Source organism: Polistes fuscatus, unplaced genomic scaffold, assembly GCF_010416935.1.
Source record: "Polistes fuscatus isolate 324 unplaced genomic scaffold, CU_Pfus_HIC Scaffold23, whole genome shotgun sequence".
Taxonomy (NCBI): domain Eukaryota; kingdom Metazoa; phylum Arthropoda; class Insecta; order Hymenoptera; family Vespidae; genus Polistes; species Polistes fuscatus.
The window spans coordinates 2,017,713-2,036,895 of NW_025113100.1; the positions used below are offsets into that span (position 1 = coordinate 2,017,713).

General features: G+C 36.4%; 1 protein-coding gene across 10 annotated transcripts in view; it reads left to right on the plus strand.

The window, feature by feature from the left end:
* The first annotated feature begins 5,594 nt into the window (after positions 1–5,594).
* The window catches only part of LOC122518188 (neuroligin-4, X-linked-like), a 170,143-nt gene continuing 156,554 nt past the window's right edge, over positions 5,595–19,183 (plus strand). For 5 of the 10 annotated variants that reach the window (XM_043636934.1, XM_043636931.1, XM_043636935.1 and 2 more), the window contains exon 1: positions 5,595–6,678. The gene's annotated coding sequence lies outside the window, so the exon portion shown is untranslated. Of the gene's footprint in view, positions 6,679–11,048; positions 11,129–19,183 lie in introns of those variants that run through there. The other 5 variants (XM_043636936.1, XM_043636937.1, XM_043636939.1 and 2 more) reach the window with 5 other exon arrangements.

A 19,183-nucleotide genomic window follows, 5' to 3' on the forward strand; every position in this document is an offset into this window, starting at 1 on the left:
AACTATTTTAAAATAATTTTGAACATTAATATTACTTTTATTTGAATAATGATAAATCATTTTAACTTAAATACATTAGGTTTGTACAGAATTCAAAAAAGAACGAATCAGACGTAAAAGGAAGTTTATTTTTCATCGAATTATTTTTCGAAGAGATTTGAAGTGCGAACGCTTAACGGCGCCGTTGACAGGCGTATTCTCGCGTCAAAAAGAAGTCCACGGCCGAAAGGTTTTAACGTAGAAATGTAGAAAAAGACATGGCTATCTGTAAGATTGGCACGACGCCTAAAATTCATATCTTCGGCTCCAACCTGGCGCCCATGTTTTCAGATACGTGTGCCAGCGTTTGGAAAAGTACGCGTTCGAATATCTTTCTACACGTTTAACACGTTACGAGGAAATAGATACACGCGAGACTTTGACTCTTAACGATGTAGATTTCTTTTTTTTTCTTTTCGTTCTCGCTCTCTCTCAATAAAAATAAATAATCTCTCGTCTTAAAATGTTTGCATTTCTCGTATTGTTTGCCCACGAGTTATTTTTTTTTTCACAGATTTTTTGTGGATATTTTTTTTTACTCATCTAATTATGATAAGGATTAGTGGTTTCTTATATGTTTATTATATTTCATTTTACTTTCAGATTAATGACATAAACAAGAGTAATCGTCATTTAATTAGAAATGATTAGCGAAAAGCACAGCTTCATTTCTTGCTCCTTTCCTAATTTGTTCTCTCTTTCTCTTTCTACCTTGTCTTGTACTTCGTTCATCTCACTTTCCTTTTTTTCTACGTTAAGCCCGTTTGAAGACCACGCCTCGTAGGAAATAGGTCGCATCGAAAGGTTTTCTGAAGTAGCACGAACGTACCGTGCATGGAACGAAGCTGCGCGCGTATGCGTATGCACTAGAAAACGACCTCGACTAGGCTTGTACTTCTTATTTGTCTTCGGGTTTGCTATAAGACGGATCGCAAAGTATTGGGAAAAATCTCATCCGGTTTGTTTTTCTTTTCCACCGCAGTTTTTGAATCCGTTACTGATTTTATCCCTCAAGTTGTAGTATCGGAAATTCCAAATGCTAGAGAATAATTACTTTCAACGACAAAGATGTACTCATTGCTTAAAGCCAAGCTCGTGGTTTCTTTATTAAATGTTTTCAATTCGTAAAGTTGATACCTACATAAATTGTCATTTAAATAGTTATGAAATATTTCTCATTAATTGGCGTAGAAATGAAATGATATCATAGAATCAAATACTTGTTTTGAAGGAATACATTTAGTAAATGATTTTTGATCCGAAAAACGCAGATGATTTTAGTTACACGAGCGAAATAAAAAAGAATACACGTGATTGTATTGTTAGGTGTCACTTAATCGCTTCGCGAGAAGTGCTATCCGATTCAATAATTCAATGGACGATACGACACGACAGGAAGAATAAATCCGTTCAACAGCTGTTACGGGCCTGATTCTCGCTAAACCGTGCCAAAGCACTTTAGGACAATTCAGGAGTTTCCTATTCCCCGTTGGACCGCACGTTAAAAGGTCGAACGTGCGAAAGTAACCGTTAGTCAATTCCCTTTGACCTACCTTTCGAACAATGATAGAAACGATGCACGCAAGACCGAGTGACTTTGCGCTTACCGGATTTTCCATTGGTACGACTTTTAAGAAGCATTGTCTTTCCTTCGCGTGTTACGAGTCAAGACATCAAAGAAACATTTATTACATGCTATGTACGGCCAAATCAAAAGCTACGAGGTTACGTCAACAGGAAAAAAACAAGAAAAAAAGGAAAGAATCGAGTTAAACTTTTTTGAAATTTTCAAAAGAATCAAAATGAATCAATCGATATCGATAATAATTATGATAAAAAAAGGAAATAATCGGTATACGCGGTGGAAAGAATGAAATACTTCGGACATACCGTCGAATTTCAAGCTTTCTAGGATGACAATGAAATCTAGAAAGAGGACGTTTGGCGAAGCACGTATTCAGACGAGTATATCGTCCAGTCTGCTTCGTTTGGTCCGTTTCGGTTCGCTGAATTATGGCGAATGAAGCACTCTGTGAAAGCGCACGTATACGAGATTCCCTCGTGGGGGAACGTTACTAAAAGCTACAAGGAGAGAAAAAACGTTCCGAATATTTCCCGACGTCAATCGAACAATTTCAACGTCAAGGGAAAAGAGAAAGAGAGAGAGATACGGAAAAGGAGAGAATCTATGTAAAAAAGGATCAAACAAAACGAGCAAAAAGAAGCTCTAATTTTTGTTTCTTCTGTAAAGCACAAGCACCAAATCTCGACTACGTGTTTTTTGAATTAGGAGAATTGCGAAGTGCCGAACAACAGGTGGAAACATTTTCAGTAAAAAACTTCCAAAATTATTCTACCCAAAGTTTAATAGTTTTCAAAATCAACGAAAAGATCTTTCTAAATTTGCAATGTTCGTTTTTTTAAGTTCGATCATTATTAAATCGTTACAAATCATTTTCGATTACTCAATCATATGTATTTTCATAATCAGGTCTCATGGTAATGAATAGATATTTCGACAATAACCGAAATCGATTATGAATAATATAGGGATGATTTTGTTTAAATCGTTGAAAACTTAATCACGAAAATGCATACATATGTATTTCTAATAGTTGCTATTTGAGATTATTCTCGTTTGTCATTAATTATAGGTAGGAAATTTAGCAAATGTTTGGAACATTCGATGATAACGTATCATATAAAATAAAATATTACTATATAGAGTCATTCTCAAGGGTCGCGATAGCTTTGATTCGTGCGCGTACATATGTGTTTACGCATACGTAGATTCAGCAAGTGTTTTCAAATTCGCGATCGAGAAAAAACCAAGTTCAAACAGTAGTAGTAACAGAGGGATAAAAGCTCTCATTTAGTAGCATATTTAGCCGCGAAGCCTCGATGTAAAGAGCTACCGAAAACATCTGCCGAAATTGGTCCAGCCATTAGTAGTCGGTCGTAAACCTCTTCAGAGACACTTCAATTTTCAGCGGCCGGAGTAGCTCGAGTAACTTCATTCTTCGTAACGTCAACTTGGAATGTATACGACTTACTTTTTTGAAAATAAAATGTTACGAGTTCACTTTTTTTCTTCGATATCTTGTCTTCTCAAAAATAAATGCGAATGTATTTAATTATTTGTATTTTTATATGTAGATATTTTGATTGATGCTAATAGGCGTATAAAACGCCAAAAAAAGAAAATGAAGAGAGAAGAAAAATCACATCTCATTGTTAGTCGAGTCAACCTCGTCTAGGATCGAGTCAAAGTTAGTAAAAAAAAATCCCTTCCGTTGGTAGAACTGAATCGATATCCTCTATCCTTTTCTCCGCGGGATCTCGCAGAGTCTGCGCGGTGAACGAGGAGAGTAAACCTTGAAGCTTGCAGACTCTGGCTTTTGGAGACCGGGTTAAGCTCGAAGCAGGGTGCGTCAACGTGTCATCAACGACACCATTTTTGTCATCTTGTACAACGTTGTTCCTCTGTTATTCATCATTCATTCGCAATACTTCATAATCTTTTTTCTAAAGATTATTAAAGTTACTATCAAAATATGTAGACACAATTAATGCGATTCGACCTGATTAATAATTATTTATATACGGCAAATCGTATACTATCCTAGCTGGAACAAATAGTCAGATATTTTGTCGTTTTACATAAACCTTGAGACGAACTAAAAGTGATTTCATTATATGGTTCATTATTTATGTTCCATATTTCATATTACTCGGAAGTATTTGAAAAAGATTTTGATAACTATTTATTACTTATCGTTGGAAAGGGGAAAGTTTCTAGGCTACGTAGAACGTCTTATTAAACTATAAAACACGAATGTGATATCTCCTACAAAAGTACTCATTCTTTCTTCCCTTTACATCCATTTTCTTTCAGAAAGACTCACAGATTCTTGCAGATCAAGTTCCAAGAAAGACAAGAGCGCATTGATGATGTCGGTAGCGTATTTCAGAATAGTAACCTTGCAATTTCGAGAAAGTGAGAGGATGGTTTTGAGGAATACTCGACTTTAATCTGAGACGATTGCTTTAATCCGAGATGAACGCTCCGTGATTTTGTCAGACTTCTCCTGTGCTCGATATTCTCTCATCTCTTTTGTTGAATATTCAAGAGAGAGAGAGAGAGAGAGAGAGAAAGGGAAAAAAGTAAAGAGAAATCTCGCTAAAAATTACCGGAAATTTTTGTCTTTTTTTTTTCTTTTTTCTTTCTCCTCATTGCAATCATAACCGACGATCGGAAAGATTCATAATAAGTCATTTCTATTTTCACTTTATATAACTATAATAGGTTTTATTTCTATAGACATTTACATTTTCGTTTATATAAAAGAGTGATTTTAAGTTAAAAGTATCGCTGCTTTTTCTACTATCAATTCTTTCGTTTTATTTTATCTTTGGTACGTAGAGCGTGTTTTCTATACGTACTTCCCTAGAAAATCCATTGAAGAAGAACGTGCTTCGCCTATGTACGACGTTATATTGAGACCCGTACGCAAGTGTACTGTAAACGCTTATCATACGAGTACGTGTACATATAGGAGATATATAAATATATATGTCTATACAAGGGACCAAGAGTTTAAATATTCAAACATCTTTGTTGTTCATTAATTAACGAGAAAATTTCCCTCCAAGTGAAGTGACAAATTTCATTTTTTACTCGACAAAATGTATTTTGGTGATTCGTTCTTTAAATCTAAAAACTAATAAAATCAATCTCAAAATAATACGATAGATAGCTATATTTATTAAAGAAACGACAAACTCATGTCGAGAAATTTGCACTTTTTATCGGTAGATTGAAGTAGGTACCTTTAAACGTAAGAAACTTGGAACGAAAGTGTAAAAGGCTTGAGTACGATGCACTGCCCTCTATCGATAAGAACATCTCCGTCTCGCAACATCACCGGTCCAGTGGATATACGCCTGCCGGCTAAAATCGATTTCATCTTTTCACCTCGTACATACTTTCCGCTTTTATTTATATTCTCCTCTGGAAAAACTTCCACTTCGCTACTTCTCCTCAAAAAGAAAAAAGGAAAAATGAAAAAATTCAAAAAGAAAGTAAAAGAAACAAAATAAAAATTCCTTCTCGATCTCGCGAACATAGGTATACGATACTAACGAGAAAGAAACAAAACAAAAAGAAATCACGTTAACTAGAGTAAAAGAAGGAAAAATGTGAATAAAGAGTGGGGTGGTACGAGTAGGGTGGCACGAGTAGGGTGGGGTGCGGAGAAAAACAGAGAATAGAAAATAATCAAAGGAAACGAGAGCGTATGTATTTAGGTGTGCACACGTATAACGCGACGAAAGTAATCTCGTCATGCGGAGGCTCGAAGTTTTCGCATCGAGCATCGTTTCCAGCGTACGTATCACGTATCTCGTCAGAATTCTCGCAGCATCCCTGGTCCAGCGAACACGCACGCCGGCCGAAGTGTAAGCCGCAGAATCGACCGTGGCGCGCTCGGCACGATAGGTGGAGAAAGGGACGGGGGTGGGATGGCGTTGTCGAACGGGGGTGGCCAGTGGAGTCTCTGGCGTCGGGCTGCGCGAGAGCTTGCGGAGCTTTTCATTCCGGTGCCGTAGTTCGTCTCGCAAGCTTCGAGGCGCCGTTCGGGCTCGCTTGTGCCGCTCCTTTCTTGGTCCTCCCTCCTCTCTCACTCTCTCTCTCTCTCTCTCTCTCTTCTCTCTCATTCTATTTTACAGCCAGTCAGTCATACTCGCTCTCTCTCTTTCTCTCTCTCTCTCTCTCTCTCTTTCACACACACTCTCTCATCCACTCGTTCTCGCTCACGTTATCTTCGTCTGTCTCTGTCTATTTACTCATTCGGTCATTCATTCTGTATACACCGTTGTATATTAGACACGTACACGCGCGTATCTGCTCCGTAAGATCTTACGCGTATCTCATATCTTACGTTTCTTTCAATCTCCGTTAATCGCGTGTTTTCGTGCGTGCTTTTCGTGCGTGCTTTTCGTTCGTGCAGAGATCTTAGGTGTGCTCTCCTGTGTGTTCTAGCTCGTGTCGTCACGTGTGTGTTGATAAACTATCGAGGAGAGCCCGATCACTCCTTCCTTTTCTCTCTTTCTCTTTCTCTCTCTCTCTCTCTCTCTCTCTCTCTCTCTCTTTCTCTTTCTATTAGAGAGAAGAAAAGCCTTTCTCGTGTATAAAGCGAAGGATCGGACGAAAGTAAAATGATTAGAGAAACCTTGAACGTCTTTTCTTTTCCAGTTCTGTAGTTTTTCGCGATCGACTAGCTTAGTATCGAATTTGTCGGGTTATGAACGAGGATTTTCTTTGGAGACATCACGAAGAGACTCGAGAGGTTGCTACCGTTACGGATTTTACATACGATAGGACGGTGAACGCGTATCTTGACTGTTATATTTTCTCGTCGTTGGATGTGTAAAAGTCGAGCTGTGAATGTTCGCGAGTGTTATCAAAATTCCGTTCAGTGCCGTCGTCGTTGCTGTTGGTTGTAGTGGTAGTGATCCTGGTGGTTGTGATACCGGTCGTAATAATGATGGGGGTTACAAGACGAGACGAGTGATTTTCTTATCTCGTGAGTTTTAAATTAGGAGAACATTTCTCAAAGGACTTTCGCTATTATCTTCCAGGTGAGATTTTTTCATTTTTCTTCGTTTCTTCGTTATCTTTATTCGTTTCTTTTTCTTTCCATGTTAACCATACTTGGTTGTTTCAACTCGCGGTGGAATTAAACAACCACGACTCGCAAATTATGATTTATGGGAGATGCGAAAGAAAATGTTCGGAATTTATCGTTCTGTGTCGTCTATGCTTAATGCAACGAGGCCGCCGACAGTGATGGATATGACCGTCGGGGCTCGTTTCCGCTAAAACTTTCAACGAGTCCGCGTGGAAACTGATTTTCGTGTCATAAAAGTGAGACCTAACACCTGATCTTCCCATGACCTTCGCTACTCTACTCTCCCTTTTTTTCCCCACGCATTCAACCGAATTATAATTCCTCCAATACATATTTCATTTACTTTTGTCTATTTATAACTGCGCGAAGATTAGTTTTAAAAGAATGATTTAAAGCGTTCCTTTCGATGTAGCATTTTGACTCAAATCGTAGTTACATTTTTAATTAACAAGTGCTATAAAATGTTATATAATGAGTGAACTATTTAATATATTTTGTTATAAATTCTGCATTCTATAATAAATTGACTTGTATAGAAATTCTCGAAAACGTAACATTTATTTCATTTGAAGGAATAAATTTCTCGTTAGTTTACTCGCACACCGTTATTATTTCTAGCATATTATTTCATCTGCTAGTAACCAGACAACGTTATTGAAAATTAATCGTGAATGCTAATGAAATCCTTCTATTCTATACACGCGCGTACGCCTGTACGACTGTGGATATTACGTAGAAACGTTTCGCGATCATGCGGCGCGTGGTATGTTAACCTCGGACGTACCAATAATTTGCATAAATCAGCAAGAAAATTTGCGCATAGGTACGTGATCGCGTAGACATCGGTGCGTTATGTCGGCACATGATTTACGCGCGCATTTATGTTAATTCCGAGAAAAATTTGGATACACCGGCTGTTAATGAACACAACTCTGGGAATAATTTAGAATAATAACCGTCTTATGGGCTACAACCTGATGGAAATTGAATTTTACGAAGAGAACAGTTACTGTCGCTTTTAATTATAATTTAATGAAAGCACGGCTTTCGATCGATTCGCGTAATACATCGGACCAGAGTAAACGCGAAATTGCAATATCTTCAACGTCTATCTTTAATAGTTCGATTAACGAAGATATGACTTTATCATGGTAGATCGCGTGTCGTTAGCTTCTCAAGAACGCATTACGGCTCCTCATCGGTGTAATCGATGACTATTGCGTACAAGATTAGTATTTAAAAGTGACGAGTACTCGAGACGTGGTCGGAATTTGTTTTTATTACGGTCAGAATTTTCGCCAAAACGTGCAACGCGACTTTACTTTTCAACATTGTCGTTTGAATTGCTAAACTAATTTTCTCTTTCTTTTTCTTTTTCAATCAGACTCGCAAAGTTTTTCCATCAAGTCGGCACGACACGCTTTTGCCGTTGCTGTTGAAAGTGTAAAAACTGAATCAACGGAAGGCAACTGAAAGAAAAGGAACAAGCGAGAGAATGAGCGTAACGCAACGAACGTAACGCAGTCGTAGCGCGATAAAACGAGAGTATCGTAAAGGTCTGGGTTAGTTCTGCTAAAGGAAATCGATATCGAGTTCACACATCGGAAATTATGAAACGTAAACGCGTCCAAGATATCGTAGTCGGTGACCTCGACGTTGCTTGGACACCAAACTACCTCGGCCGTTCTACCGTGAGCAATCAAAATGGAAAATCGATGTGCGTTCTAACGATGTTATCATCGAATATCCGAATGTTACCTTAATGATTGCTTATTCATACGAGTTAATTATTACGATTACTATCAAATTATTAGAAATCAGATCACTCTAATAATACTTACACAGGGGTTCATTTATTTAGTTAGGAAATTCAAATGTCCTAGATCGTAATATATTTTTATTTTTACAAAATGTGCAGTACGCGCCTGATCTATGATAGTATTTATCAGTTACTATCGTATCAAGTATATAGGACTTGTCTCGTTTCCTTCTTCAATATTTCATGAAAAAACGATGATGTTTTAGATATCTTTGAGGTTTCTTCGTCTGATTATATGCTTCAAAGTGACTTTACAAATTCTCTATAATATGATCGAAAACATAATCGAACACGCATCCAACATATCTCCAAGGAATTGGGTGCTTTGGAACGAATCACGAGGGAAGTAATATCCATCGAAAAATAGGTGACAGGAGCAGAAGTAGGCGACGATGTTAGTGGCAACGGGAGAGAATAAAGTTGCTCGAACTATGATTATGGAAAAACGAAGTCGAGAAAAGAGCTATAGATATATACATATATAGGGTGTTTTATAGCTAGAAGTAGATATAACTTGGAATCTGCTGATTCTACGTACAAAAATAAATTTCAAATAATATTAGTTTATACGATGCTTGTGGGATTTTCAAAAAATTGTCTTCTCCTTTTTTTTGTCTTAAACCGAAAAATTTATAATTAGATTATTAGATAAACGTGGAATATTTTTTAATGATTTTTCCTTTACGCGCGGCCTATATTCGGTCGTTATTCGTGGCCGCGTTCAAGGAGACTTTCTACTTTGCTTTTCTACTTGGAGGAAACGTATTTCATCAAAACTTGCGCCTTTGGAGTTGTCCAATCCTCAGTACGGATCTTCCGACGTTCCACCCCATTCAGAACGTGTGTGAATGAAAGGGCGATCTCTTAAATTTATACGGCTAGGACGATATCTGTGACTATCGAGTGGATGTATACTTTACCGAAGAAACATGGCGTTTTTACCATTTCGCGAGATCTCTTTTCTTCGAGATTTGCCTTAGAATCTACGTAGGAAGATATAAAAAACATTGAACCGTAACCAATTTTATAGATAAATTTGATTCTTTCGAAAAAATATATACGATCTTGATACATTTTCCTCGATAACTGTACACTTGATTTAGAAAATGAGAAAGAAATAGAGAAAAAGAGAGAGAGAGAGTGTACTTGAGTGAGAAAGTCTAGAGAAAACAAACTAACGATAATTCGGAATATTTTTGTGCTTTTAAAATGATCTGAAATAAGTGGAAGGTAAAATCGAATAAATTTCTTTGATCAAATTTCTACGAATTGACAGATCATATTGCTTTTCGTTAGTTGCAAATGAAAATTTAAATTTTCATTTATTCGCGTATTATGCCAAGATATATACATATACTACATATATATTTATAATATTATACATACATTAAAGAGTCAAAAGGTAATTTCGTGAATGGGTCTACGCATGTATCTAACTACGTATATACGTGTGTTATGCTATTTTAGCGAGTCATTACCTTCATAGGATTTGTTCGTTAACAAACCTAGAATCGCATTCGATATTTAATACTCTAAAATTTAGATTTCGTATTCACGCAGGACGAAATTTATGTTTCGTTGACCGACGATATATCTCTATGTGATGTGTTTCATATAATTAGTTTCTAATAACGTTGCGTATATTATAATGAAGGGATTAGATGTCACCGCGGGAATCACGATTATAACTTTCTCGTTTAATACGCGAGGTTGTTGGTTTAAGAAAATAATGAGCTTAATACGATAACTATACCGGAGCTTTGATATTTCGATATAGAAATGATTTTAATTCGTTTAACAATTTCATTGATAAATACACACATACATGCGTACGTACAGTATTTTAATCGTCAGTCGATGTTCTCTCGTCGAACGTCAATTTTGCTTGGACAATTACGTCAGGAACGTTACGCGTTTATATATCGAACATAGATTTATGGGTAAATCGAATATATTGTATTTCGTTGGTCCATATTATTTTCTATACTTTTCTAAAGTCAGCTTTGTAATCATTATATTGCAATGAATGAAATCTCATTACAATTTTATAACTTCGAATAATATTATATTTAACAGTTTTGTTTACCAAGAATTTTTTTTGTTCATTGAATTCGACGATTAATTTTTTGATCGCGTATTGTTTCGCGAAATCGCGAAATCCTTCTGCATCGAAAATTCATAATAAATTTAATGCTCATAATTAATCTCTTGGTATTTTAATAAAAACGCTGAAGGTATTTAATTTAAAAAGATATAACGAGGAATAAAATATTATCCTCTTATCCTTTCCGGTCATATATCTTGGCAGCTTTCTGTCATTTTCGCGCTCTCTCTCCCTCTCTCTCTCTCTCTCTCTCTTTATTTCTTGCTCTCGTTCCGCACGAAGGACCATTTTTTCGACGTTATTATTTGTGCAATAATCGTCCGCGAATACGGCGTACCGACCATCGATCTTTCCACGTACTTTTATGAGGTCACACGAGCTGTGAAATATCGATCGGACAACTGGAAGACAACGAGGACATTCAATTTGAAATTTGTCGACATTTCAATCATTCAACGGGACTCTACATAAATTGATGTAAATACATTTTTTAACATATTACTTTCTGTCACGTTTCTTTAGGATTTTCATAATGAAAGTTTAATTCACGCGTAACAATTAAGTTACGTCAAACGTAATTTTCGACACGAACTTTCTCGTGATTACTTCAAATATCATATTATTTATGGTTGTATATCTATAATCTACAAATATTTGCAATGTATTTAATTCCAAGAGAATATTGAATTCCTTTGCGTAGTCGGACGAATAATCGTGTAATCATTAATACGACGTAATATCACCTTTAACTTGCGATCATTCGTAAAGTAAAATCACTAATTACTAGTGAATCGAGCCGATTAATTTGCGTAATGAATTTTTAAAAGACGCAACCAACGTTTAATGGGAAAACGGATTTCGAACTCGACGATATTCATTAGAGCAAAAGCTCGTGCGACCAATCGTTATTCTCTTTCGTCGTAGAGGGAACAGTTTATCGACTATACGAGCCACGGATACGTCGAATAAGTTTCATAATTCGATTTATCAATATTTGAACGATCCGGCTCCTATCGGCGCGAACCTGCGTGGTTCGTCTCGTTGTTCGCTTGCTGATTGAATTAAGCCGCGTTATACAAAAGCACTTCGCGCGACCGAATTTCGCCATTTTCTTTCCTTTCGGTTTTTGCCTTGTTTCTATTTCGCGTGCGTGTACGCGCGCGCCAGAAATACCATTAACCAAATGGAACATCCAAATCAAATAGAAAAAAAAAAAAAGGGAAATGTAAGTGGGCAGCAGCGTTGGACAAGAAAAACGATTTTGCTGCAGATGAATTCCAATTTACAAGCAGAACTTTGCGGATACTTTTTCGAATTCATTTCATTTCAAAGAGTTATCCGCGCATTTGTGATTATTGAAAAGAATTAGAAATGTTTCGTCTATCTATGTTTATGCACGTCGTTGCATAATCATTTTAATCGATCATTCTAATCGCATGGCGATCGAAATTCGAGCGGGAGCTAATAGAAAATTCAATGTTTGTAAGTTGAGAGTAAAATAAAACTAGACAGAGGAATATAGGAAGAAACGGAGAAAGAAAATGTAATGTTCTTTTATATCGCGAATCGAGCTTTGTATTATCTCGTCGATATACGTGGCTTAGCCACGAAATCGTTTTTACTCTCGAACCAATCTTGGCTCGAGTCCTCGCACCCCGTGAGGTGTTTCAAGGGGTGATCGCAATAGTTGAGAAAAAGGAAGGAAGGGGCCTGGGAAGCAAAGTGGAGGTGGCAATCATTGTCCGTGCTACTCCAAACTCGATTCTCTCTCCGACCCTCCTACTAGTAAAGCGATTGGATTTCTCTCGAGATCGAGTCCATGTGCTTCTCTTATTATCGAGAGCCGTCGTAACCTCGAAAAGATCAACGACGTTACGGCTGGATCGTATCTTTTCTATCAGCACTCGAGGAAGTGAGCAAACGCGGCGGCTTTGGCCGACTTCGAACTCGCGTTTCAATGACCCATCGATAAGAATGTTTTTATAGAGGAAACTTACTTCTATCCTCGTTTCTACATATGTATGCCAAATAAAACGTTACTACCTTTCATCGATTCTTATTTCTTCGCAACGATAAAACAAATAAGAATACTTCATTTTGTATTCAAGCAAAGTCTCTTGCTGTATTTTCATTTCGTAAACGAAATAACGAATGTTCGATCACCCCTCGATATTTCTATAGGATTGAGATTTTTGGTGTCTTTAATAAATCATTCTTTTATTTTATTTTCTTTTTCAAACCAATAAGTCACGTCAGTCAAATTTTTCCGGACTTAGCCGTAACCGCTGTCAGATAAATTCGTACGTCTCTGTAAGCAGGAGAAATACCGTCGAGACACTTGCCGCTTTTAGGCTGCCATGTGGTGAGCAATCTCCCTTTCCTCCCCTTCATCTTTCCCAGAATGTCTAGTCAACATCCGAGGAGATACTACGGATATCTAGCGTGTCGTCTGGTGGCCTTAGATGTCGTATCAGGACATTACCATCGGACTCCGTGATTTTCGAGGGCGTTCAGGAAACGTCCCAACGATGATATCTCTCTAACACTCCTTTACACCCCTCCATACCTCTTTGCTTTCATTCTACTGACAAGGAAAAACCTATTTCGAGAAGTTCTCGAGTTACCAAAATCCGAAAGTGAAAATTGATAAACGCATTTGCTGTATTTTTCACGAGATTAAACATCTACCGACATTTTTAATTTGATATAACTCGTTCATTGCGTGCGTTAAGAAATAATTCCTACCAGACAATACGTTTGAATCAATTTAATGATAGTGTTGATCGATGTTTTCCATGTTTACGAGAGCGTGATTTCGTAAGAACAGTTTTAAAAGCGTTAAAACTCATGTTATCATTTTGCTAGTCGGTGTCAAGAGAGAAGGATGGAGGAAGAGAAACATAGAGAGAAAGAAAGAGACAGTGGAAGACGTTTGTAGCTAAGTCTGGAGAAGATAAATCTTTCCACTTGGTTCTTCCGCTCCGATGGCGTATGAATCGTATCGCGTCGCAACGATCGAGCAGCTCGTTCATATCATAATGCTCGCGGGCATGATGTTATCTTTGCACTCTATTTCAACGCCTTGTGACGAACAAGAATCTCGAAAGAGCTCCCACGAGAGTTTAACTTTGACTAGAGATGGTCTTCAAAGTACATATGTACTTACATCCCACTGGTTAGTTTCTTTAATCGATCGACAGAAAGTCTAACGCTATCGTCATTCGCGTCAAATCGATTTTTCAACTATGTATGTCAATTAACTATAGAATTTCAAACGATTGATTTGTATATACGAGTCCAAATATACATTTCGCGTAATACAACATATACTCGTGAAAATGCTCATCCAAAAAGTTAGCTAACATCCTTTTTTCCTTTCATTTCATTTCATCTCCTTTCTTCGGGCACATTTAGCGTTCTATTAGTTAGAATAGATATTAGTTCTATTATTAGAATTCTTATTGTTAGAAAAAAATGTCATGGAACAGGCTTGTAAAAATAAAGGAACATAGAAGGACAGAAGGAAAGAAAATACGTGTAATCGCATTTCGTCGGAACGTTCGGTAGAATTTGATCGTTTGGTCGATCGTTGGCGGACAAATCGATACATGTCGGAGGAAGTTGTCGATGATTCGAGAAGGACCTGCTTCGTAGTAGATTCGCACGGACAGATACGTGGAGCACGCGTTAAGCAAAGGTAAACGATGAACGGAGGCTGCCCTTCTGCCAGTATTCAATTAACGCTAATCTCATTGGCGAATAAACGCCGAAGTGTTGGCACTCCCGTACGAAGGTGTGGGTGTGTTGGTTGGTTGCGGAGGAGAGGGACCCCGGTTGCGTTCAAATGAAGGACCACGCAAACGCTACGTTGCAACGTCCAATTCGAACTTGGTTAAATTTTCAATCGAAATATTTTATCTACTGCTTTAAATAACAATTGGAGGGATTCGCTCGAGTGAATAAAATAATATTTCAAGTATAAATCAAAAATTTGTTAAGTATCAAAGCGTTCGCGTATCGCAAAATATATTTCTCGGGTAAGATCTTTGCTCTACATTTTTTAATTAACCATCAAATATCTACAATTCTACTCACAAAAATGATTAACGCGTTATACCATAATAATACTGTACAATCGATCCTCTTCAATTTTTATCCAACGCATTTTATCTTGCACACCTTCTATACTTATCAGTGATATTTCGATGAATCGTTTGAAACAAAATTATCGCGATATATATTTAAGTATAGCGGAATAAATAAATGAATTGTTATTTGTGCGCAACGTTGTTTAGATATTATAATGAGATTCTTAAGAAACAATATTCGAATAGAATGATAGCGGAGCTGAAAATTGGACACAAATAAGAACTCAGTCATTCGGTCGATCGAAACTTTAGAAAAGTTATCGAAAGAAAGAAAGAGGGAGAGAGAGAGTAAACTTTGCGAACAGATAGAGGAATTTTGTTCAGAAATAATCCTTTGTTCTTAATTCTCAACGGTGTGTCAGTTCGAATAACATCGTTTAGAATTCGCTTGGAAAGTTGCAAAACGAAAAGAGAGAGAAAGAGAAAAAGTTCTAAGAAAGGATGTCCATTATTCGGATGAACTTTTATTCATTTGATTACTTTAGAGAAACGTTCGTTAAAGTATTATATATTTTGTTATAAACTGTTATTTATTGTATATAGAATCATTTATTTGAGATATAGAAAATATGTGTTTTACGTATGATAGAAAAATTAAACCAATGAAATTCTTTCTTATTTCATAACTTTCTTTTTCATCTATTCATTACATTGAATATAATTATTATTTTGATGATTATGATCGAAATCATGTATCAAAGAAATGATAAAAAGAGTAGGGAATTCGTTAACTCAAATATTTAACGTTCAATTGACGTTACGTTAGCGTCCGAAATAAATTGGAAAGTCTCTAGCAAATATTAAACATATAATTCGCAGGCGCGCGTAACACGATAACGTTATTTATCGCGGATAGATTTTTCTCTTTCAACGTTACGTAAATTTTCAAACACCGTGTGCACATAGAACGTTACCGAATTGACGTTTTATCAATTATACAGCGTCAGGAATTGATTAACTCATCGATTATCTATCGATTTTTATATTTTCATAATAGAAAATATTCGATCGCGAAAATAGAGGAAAATGAAACTGAAAAAAAACGTGTGTACTTTTAATTAAAAAATTCACCGTTGTAAGCACTTTGCCATATTCCGATACACTTCTGTTATATTTTCTTGCGCGCATTCTACAAAGAATCTCTTTGAAACGAACTAATCAAACGTGTTAAAAACTATTTCGTATTATTCTCGCCGGTAATAAATGCATATCGTACGGAAGATAAAGAAGGAAATTAAAAGGACAAGCTAAATATGAGAGTTAACGAAAAATCTTGCTAATAGCTATGCTTCGTTTTCATTTAATGTTCTTTCTCTTATCGTTTTGCTCTGTATTTTGTTTGCCTATTTAAATTTAGTACGATAAAAAGACCATAGAGAACCATATTTACCAAGTTCGCGATCAGTCGGCTCCTCGAGCAATAATTATTAGTTTTTCGGGAAATTTTCCGTAGGCAAAACAAACGCAAAAATAGTAGGGAGGAACGTGCGAGTTCGCACCTAAAATTATTCCGGGAATTTTTCATAATTTTTTCGTACATATTCCACTGGCCCGGGAGCTTCTCGTACTTGAGATAAGCGCCACTGGCGTTCTCGAGTTACAGAAAGGGGCAGAAAAAGGGACAGAGCTTTCTCTCTATGTAAGGAAAAGAAAAAGAAAAAGAAAAAGACAGAGAGAAAGAAAGAGAATGAAGGAGGCAGAGAGGGATCTTTTCGCGAGCACGTCCGGTCTTTCACCTTACGCCGACCTACATTTTCCTGGTCGGATTCTTTTGTCGTGAAACGGCCTAGTAGCGAGCCCTGCTCGGCCAGAACACGGCTTAGGGACATGTTTAGGCCTTTAGCCTAAATTTCATTCTTTCATCTTTTAAAATGGCCAACGATAATTTCAACGTTACACTCTTGCCTGAAAGCTTTAAAAAAAAAAAAAAAGTCATGCAATCAAGGATCGATAACTACGGGAAATATATTTAGCGAAGTAATTCAACGAAGGATTAATCGTCGCGATTAAAACGAATAATAGACGTAATCGTTTTCGAGATCATCGTCGATCGCGATTTCGTTGCGCATAAATCATTTCGATCGAAATAATTATTATTTCGCGCATTTATTCTTATAGACAATACTTCATTTCGAATGCGTTATATTAATAACCAGGGAAGGAGAGTTTTTTAAAGGCAATACAGTCTCATCGGTAGTACCTACGCTCACATTTGATGAAATAACAAGTCTTTTATTTAAAAGTAGCTAATTATAATTTCGACAGCGAACATGAGATGCGATAACGAGTACATGCCTTCGTTGTGAAAAACTCTAGGTACGTAATTATCGTTGATTCAAAGGAACGCTTTTTTCCTACTTCCTACTTCCTATTTCCTATCCATCGCAACTCAGAGCGGAGCTTTTTTCAAAAGGCCGCATTTTATTTCGACCGTTCGCCAGCAAATTGCCAATTTGAAGCGAACGTATACATATATTCGTGCGAGAAAGAACAAGAGGAGAGTACGCTTATCGTACGCTTATCGTACGCTTATCGTACGTTTATCGCGTGCTTATCGTATGTACATATATGCGTACGCCCTTCCATAAAGCACCATGCAAAAGTATACGGTGATGGGCATTTTTATCGAAACAACTAAATCTACATTTACCAATGTATTTAAAAAGCTTAATATATGTTTCCATTTGTTCGCGTGTATATGTATTAAATTACACCGAAATCTTTTAAAAAGACGACTTTATCAAAAAATTATCTCACCGCTGCGTGTGTTTCCTCTCTCAAATGACATAACTTTGTTCGAAGTATTTTTTCTATAAAATCATAAATAACGGAGATATTAAAATGTTTGGATTTAAATGCCGTACCCTGTGCACATTGCTACCTCATTGTCTCGGCGTATATAATTTATCTTTTCTTGCGATTCTTGCGATCTTCTCGAATAAATGTCATTTATTTTATTGAAGTTTCAAGAGTCAATGCTGTGGCTCTATCAATTCTCCAATACTTTTCGATATGAAAACTTTCCGAAGAATTGGAATAAAAATTTCGAATGCATTTTTATTAAGTGTCAATTAATCTGATTTTGACTGATTCTTTACAATTTTAAACTTTTAGTTGTTCTTTCGATATTTCTTTCGTGATTGATGATGATAATGATATTTTTCATGAACGTAGATTGATCGTTACACGGTATTCTTCTGATAGGTGTATATATATAAGTATACGTATTATACTAAAGAAGTCAGCTGTTTTTGAAATATTGAGAAAATTTGAAAAGTTGAAAAAGATCTTTTCAACTTTGTAAGTCTTTCGAATCTCCTATAGCTACGATTTAGCGTGCAAAAGTGTTTACATTTCGTTGCACTTTTATACAATTTCATAATATACCGTTAATGCGTATACATATATATATATGTATGCATTTATTAATTTATTTTGGCAGAACTATCTCTCTCGTAAAATGTTTTCTCAGCTAAAAGTAAGAACTGATTCGATAAACCGTAAAAAGAGAAGCAAAAGGCAACCATTACCGGTGATGAACGTTACGCGTTCGTCCACGAAAATGTCCTTTTCTCGTAGAAATTTATGTCGCCAGGAGTTTCCGTCTACGAGAGCGGAATGAAGCGTAATGCGAAATGCGCGGTGAAGGTGGACCACTACAGATCTATTCATGTATATGTATATGTACGTATCTATATGTTGCAACGGACTCCGTTGGGACGTGAAATCGATCCTGGAACTATGGTATTTGCATAGAAAGTTATACACGCTCAAGGAAACGTATCTCGAACTCCTCCGTCTCTTTCTCTGTGCCAACCTTTGTCTCTCTCTCTCTCTCTCACTCTCTTCCGATATCATTCTTTATCCATCTTTTTTTTTAATTTTTCTCTCCTCCGTTGTATTCCTTCTTTCTTCTTATTTCTGTTCTTAAATTCCCTACTTCTTTCTCGTCGAGATATAATTCCATATTATTATTTTTAATCCGTTTCTTATGTTTAATGTCGTTATAATTAACTTTCTTGAAACTGGTAATATCAAACTGTATCTATCTGTCTTTTCTTTAACAGTCTTTCAAACTTTTTACGAACGTATTCTTTCCTCGAAGTAAGTTGTTGTTAATAAAATGAAAGAAACTTTTTAATCGAAAGTAAATTAGCGAGTTATCGTTTCTTCCAATGGAGTTTGTTTTCAAACGAATTTTTCATCATCTTTTTAACGACGATTCTCTTACCGGTAGTGTCGAATTTCTAAATTAGAAAATAAATAAGCATAAAGAGATATAAACGAATGCAAGTAGTAAAAATATGCGTATAATGCGACAAAATTATAAAACAAAATTATATCTATTTTACGCGAGTATTATATATTACATTTCGTCACGTTT